This window comes from Mustela erminea, chromosome 9, assembly GCF_009829155.1.
Source record: "Mustela erminea isolate mMusErm1 chromosome 9, mMusErm1.Pri, whole genome shotgun sequence".
NCBI classification, from domain to species: domain Eukaryota; kingdom Metazoa; phylum Chordata; class Mammalia; order Carnivora; family Mustelidae; genus Mustela; species Mustela erminea.
The window spans coordinates 61,835,427-61,842,225 of NC_045622.1; positions in this window are offsets into that span (position 1 = coordinate 61,835,427).

The following is a 6,799-nucleotide window of genomic DNA, read 5'->3' on the forward strand; positions in this document are numbered from 1 at the left end:
GAAGGGCATCTTGGTTCTTTCCACAGTTTGGCGACCGTGGCCATTGCTGCTATAAATATTGGGGTACAGATGGCCTTTCTTTTCACGACATCTGTATCTTTGGGGTAAATACCCAGTAGTGCAATGGCAGGGTCATAGGGAAGTTATATTTTTAATTTCTTTTTTTTTTACTCTTTTTAAATTTATTTTATTTAAATTCAATTAGTTAACATATAGTGTAACATTAATTTTCAATGTAGAGTTGTTATTCATCCATTGCATGACTTAATGTCTACTAGGTGCCCATTATATCAAGTACCCTCCTTAATGCCCATCACCCAGTTACCCCATCCCCCCACCCACCTCTCCTCCAGTAACCCTCAGTTTGTTTCCTAGAGTTAAGAATCTCATGGTTTTTCTCCCTCTCTGATTTCATCTTATTCTATTTTTCCCATACTTCCCCTATGATCCTCTGTTTTGTTTCTTAAATTCCACATATGAGTGAAACCATATGATAATGGTCTTTCTCTGATTGAATTATTTCACTCAGCATAATTCCCTCCAGTTCCATCCACATCCATGTAAATGGTAAGATTTCATCTTTTTTGATGGCTGGGTAATATTCCACTGTGTGTGTATGTGTGTGTGTGTATATATATATATACACACACACATATATATATATATATATACCATCTTTTATCCATTCATCTGTCAATGGACATCTTGGCTCTCTACATAGTTGAGTTATTGTGGACATTGCTACTATAAACATTGGGGTGCAGGTCCCCCTTCAGATCACGATGTTTTTTTTTTTTTTTTCTTTTGGGTAAATACCTAGTATTGCAATTGCTGGATTGTAGGGTAGCTCTATTTTTAACTTCTTGAGGAACCTCTGTACTGCTTCCCATAGTGGCTGTACCAGCTCGCATTCCCACCAACAGTGTAAGAGGGTTCCCCTTTCTCCACATCCTATCCAACACATGTTGTTTCCTGTCTTGCTAATTTTGGCCATTCTAACTTTTGTAAGTTCATATCTCAATGTCGTTTTAATTTGAATCTCCCTGATGGCTAGTGATGATGAACATTTTTTCATATGTCTGATAGCCATTTGTATGTCTTCATGGGAGAAGTGTCTGTTCATATCTTCTGCCCATTTTTTGATATGATTGTCTGTTTTGTGCGTGTTGAGTTTGAGGAGTTCTTTATAGATCCTGGATATCAACCTTTTGTCTGTACTGCCATTTGCAAATATCTTCTCCCATTCCATGGGTTGCTTCTTTGTTTTCTTGACTGTTTCCTTCGCTGTGCAGAGCTTTTGATTTTGATGAAGTCCCAAAAGTTTATTTTCGCTTTTGTTTCCTTTGCCTTTGGAGACATATCTTGAAAGAAGTTTCTGCGGCTGATATTGAAGAGATTACTGCCTATGTTCTCCTCTAGGATTCTGATGGATTCCTGTCTCACATTGAGGTATTTTATCCATTTTGAGTTTATCTTCGTGTACGGTGTAAGAGAATGGTCGAATTTCATTCTTCTACATATAGCTGCCCAGTTTTCCCAGCACCATTAATTGAAGGTCCTCTCAATTGATGCAGAAAAAGCATTTGACAAAATCCAGCATCTGTTCCTGATTAAAACGCTTCAAAGTATAGGGATAGAGGGAACATTCCTGAACTTCATCAAATCTACCTATGAAAGACCCACAGCAAATATCAGTCTCAATGGGAAAAAGCTTGCATCCTTCCCGTTGAGATCAGGAACACAACAAGGATGCCCACTCTCACCATTCTTGTTCAACATAGTATTAGAAGTCCTAGCAACAGCAATCAGACAACAAAGAGAAAAAAAAGCATCCAAATTGGCAATGAAGAAGTCAAACTCTCTCTATTCGCAGATGACATAGTTCTTTATATGGAAAACCCAAAAGACTCCACTCCCAAACTACTAGAACTCATACAGCAATTCAACAACGTGGCAGGATACAAAGTCAATGTGCAGAAATCAGTGGCTTTCTTATACACTAACAATGAAAATACAGAAAGGGAAATTAGAGAATCGATTCCATTTACTATAGCACCAAGAACGATAAGATACCTGGGAATAAACCTAACCAAAGAGGTAAAGGATCTGTACTCGAGGAACTACAGAACACTCATGAAAGAAATTGAAGAAGACACAAAAAGATGGAAGACCATTCCATACTCTTGGATCGGAAGAATAAACATTTTTAAAATGTCTATACTGCCTAGAGCAATCTATACTTTTAATGCCATTCTGATAAAAATTCCACTGGTATTCTTCAAAGAGCTGGAGCAAATAATCCAAAAATTTGTATGGAATCAGAAGAGACCCCGAATCGCTAAGGAAATGTTGAAAAACAAAAATAAAATAGGGGGCATCATGTTACCTGATTTCAAGCTTTACTACAAAGCTGTGATCACCAAGACAACATGGTAATGGCATCAAAACAGACCCATAGACCAGTGGAACAGAGTAGACAGCCCTGATATGGACCCTCAACTCTATGGTCAAATAATATTCGACAAAACAGGAAAAAATATACAGTGGAAAAAAGACAGTCTCTTCAATAAATGGTGCTGTAGCTCACTATTTTCTTATATTACACATACTCTTAGAAAAATTCTACTATTTCTTATTCCTTAAATGTACTTTCTTTTACATCTCAGAAATTGTTAAATTGAGAATTTAAGGCCATGTTAGAACTAAACATCATGAAGACCTTACTTTTCATGTCTATATACACAGCTTCTAGAAATGCTCCTCTTCAAAATATATTTGATGAATATATTCATCAAACACCCAGTGCTTATCACAAGTGCACTCCTTAATCGCCTAACCCTTTTCCCCACTGTCCTTCCCTTCTATACTTCTTGTCTGTGTCTATTAAGGTGTCTTACATTGACTAGGCCCTTTACTAAGTTTATTTTAGAAGAGACATAGGAAAACAGGAGAAGGAAAAGAAGTGGAGGAATGGGATGAAAATGGGAAGTTTTACAAAAAACTCACTTCTCTCTACATCCTTAAAACTGTCATGATTAAAGATCCCTACCTTGCAAGTTGGTGCAGCCTCTTTGGAGAATAGTGTGGAGATTCCTCAAAAAATTAAAAATAGGGGGAGGAGTCAAGATGGAGGAGAAGTAGCAGGCTGAGACTGCTTCAGCTAGCCGGAGATCAGCTAGATAGCTTATCTAAAGATTGCAAACACCTGAAAATCCATCGGCAGATCGAAGAGAAGAAGAACAGCAATTCTGGAAACAGAAAAACAACCACTTTCTGAAAGGTAGGACCGGCGGAGAAGTGAATCCAAAGCGACGGGAAGATAGACCCCGGGGGGAGGGGCCGGCTCCCGGCAAGCGGTGGAGCAACCGCGCACAAAATCAGGACTTTTAAAAGTCTGTTCCACTGAGGGACATCGCTCCAGAGGCTAAACCGGGGCGAAGCCCACGCGGGGTCAGCGTGGCCTCAGGTCCCGCAGGGTCACAGAAGGATCGGGGGTGTCTGAGTGTCGCAGAGCTTGCGGGTATTGGAACGGGAAAGCCGGCTGCAGAGACAGAGCCGACAGTAAGCTCGCAGCTCGGTGTTACCTTGAACTGGTCGCAGGCTCGTTGAGCTCGGAGCGCGGCCGGAGGTCAGGCAGTCGGGAGTAACTGGCGCTGTTCTCTGAGGGCGCACTGAGGAGTGGGGCCCTGGGCTCTCGGCTCCTCCGGGCCGGAGACCAGGAGGCCGCCATTTGTATTCCTGTCCTCCGGAACTCTACGGAAAGCGCTGAGGGAACAAAAGCTCCTGAAAGCAAACCCGAGCGGATTACTCACCCCGGCCCCGGCCCTGGGTAAGGGCGGTGTCATTCCGCCTGGGGCAAAGACACTTGAGAATCACTACAACAGGCCCCTCCCCCAGAAGATCAACAAGAAATCTAGCCGACACCAACCAGCAGACCCATAACCAGTAAGGAGATTGAAACAGTCATTAAAAATCTCCAAACAAACAAAAGCCCAGAGCCAGATGGCTTCCCGGGGGAATTCTACCAAACATTTAAAGAAGAACTAATTCCTATTCTCCTGAAACTGTTCCAAAAAATAGAAATGGAAGGAAAACTTCCAAACTCATTTTATGAGGCCAGCATCACCTTGACCCCAAAACCAGACAAGGATCCCACCAAAAAAGAGAGCTATAGACCGATATCCTTGATGAACACAGATGCGAAAATACTCAACAAAATACTAGCCAATAGGATTCAACAGTACATTAAAAAGATTATTCACCACGACCAAGTGGGATTTATTCCAGGGCTGCAAGGTTGGTTCAACATCCACAAATCAGTCAATGTGATACAATACATCAATAAAAGAAAGAACAAGAACCATATGATACTCTCAATAGATGCTGAAAAAGCATTTGACAAATTACAGCATCCCTTCCTGATCAAAACTCTTCAAAGTGTACGGATAGAGGGCACATACCTCAATATCATCAAAGCCATCTATGACAAACCCACCGCAAATATCATTCTCAATGGAGAAAAACTGAAAGCTTTTCCGCTAAGGTCAGGAACACGGCAGGGATGTCCATTATCACCACTGCTATTCAACATAGTACTAGAGGTCCTAACCTCAGCAATCAGACAACAAAAGGAAATTAAAGGCATCCAAATCGGCAAAGAAGAAGTCAAATTATCCCTCTTCGCAGATGATATGATACTATATGTGGAAAACCCAAAAGACTCCACTCCAAAACTGCTAGAACTTATACAGGAATTCAGTAAAGTGTCAGGATATAAAATCAATGCACAGAAATCATTTGCATTTCTCTACACCAACAGCAAGACAGAAGAAAGAGAAATTAAGGAGTCAATCCCATTTACAATTGCACCCAAAACCATAAGATACCTAGGAATAAACCTAACCAAAGAGGCACAGGATCTATACTCAGAAAACTATAAAGTACTCATGAAAGAAATTGAGGAAGACACAAAGAAATGGAAAAATGTTCCATGCTCCTGGATTGGAAGAATAAATATTGTGAAAATGTCTATGCTACCTAAAGCAATCTACACATTTAATGCAATTCCTATCAAAGTACCATCCATCTTTTTCAAAGAAATGGAACAAATAATGCTAAAATTTATATGGAACCAGAAAAGACCTCGAATAGCCAAAGGGATATTGAAAAAGAAAGCCAACGTTGGTGGCATCACAATTCCGGACTTCAAGCTCTATTACAAAGCTGTCGTCATCAAGACAGCATGGTACTGGCACAAAAACATACACATAGATCAATGGAACAGAATAGAGAGCCCAGAAATAGACCCTCAACTCTATGGTCAACTAATCTTCGACAAAGCAGGAAAGAATGTCCAATGGAAAAAAGACAGCCTCTTCAATAAATGGTGCTGGGAAAATTGGACAGCCACATGCAGAAAAATGAAATTGGACCATTTCCTTACACCACACACAAAAACAGACTCAAAATGGATGAAGGACCTCAATGTGCGAAAGGAATCCATCAAAATCCTTGAGGAGAACACAGGCAGCAACCTCTTTGACCTCTGCCGCAGCAACATCTTCCTAGGAACAACGCAAAAGGCAAGGGAAGCAAGGGCAAAAATGAACTATTGGGATTTCATCAAGACCAAAAGCTTTTGCACAGCAAAGGAAACAGTTAACAAAATCAAAAGACAACTGACAGAATGGGAGAAGATATTTGCAAACGACATATCAGATAAAGGACTAGTGTCCAGAATCTATAAAGAACTTAGCAAACTCAACACCCAAAGAACAAATAATCCAATCAAGAAATGGGCAGAGGACATGAACAGACATTTCTGCAAAGAAGACATCCAGATGGCCAACAGACACATGAAAAAGTGCTCCATATCACTCGGCATCAGGGAAATACAAATCAAAACCACAATGAGATATCACCTCACACCAGTCAGAATGGCTAAAATCATCAAGTCAGGAAATGACAGATGCTGGCGAGGATGCGGAGAAAGGGGAACCCTCCTACATTGTTGGTGGGAATGCAAGCTGGTGCAGCCACTCTGGAAAACAGCATGGAGGTTCCTCAAAGTGTTGAAAATAGAACTGCCCTATGACCCAGCAATTGCACTATTGGGTATTTACCCTAAGGATACAAACGTAGTGATCCAAAGGGGCACATGCACCCGAATGTTTATAGCAGCAATGTCCACAATAGCCAAACTATGGAAAGAACCTAGATGTCCATCAACAGATGAATGGATCAAGAAGATGTGGTATATATACACAATGGAATACTATGCAGCCATCAAAAGAAATGAAATCTTGCCATTTGCGACAACATGGATGGAACTAGAGCGTATCATGCTTATCGAAATAAGTAAAGCAGAGAAAGACAACTATCATATGATCTCCCTGATATGAGGAAGTGGTGATGCAACATGGGGGCTTAAGTGGGTAGGAGAAGAATAAATGAAACAAGATGGGATTTGGAGGGAGACAAACCTTAAGTGACTCTTAATCTCACAAAACAAACTGAGGGTTGCTGGGGGGAGGGGGTTTGGGAGAAGGGGGTGGGATTATGGACATTGGGGAGGGTATGTGCTTTGGTGAGTGCTGTGAAGTGTGTAAACCTGGTGATTCACAGACCTGTACCCCTGGGGATAAAAATATATGTTTATGAAAAAAAATAAAAAATTTAATTAAAAAAAAAGAAGATATTAAAAGACATAATTAATTTGGCTTAAATTCAATATGCTGATTGAGATAAAGTGGCATCATGGAAAATACAGGGACTTTAGAATGTGGGACTCTAAGATTTA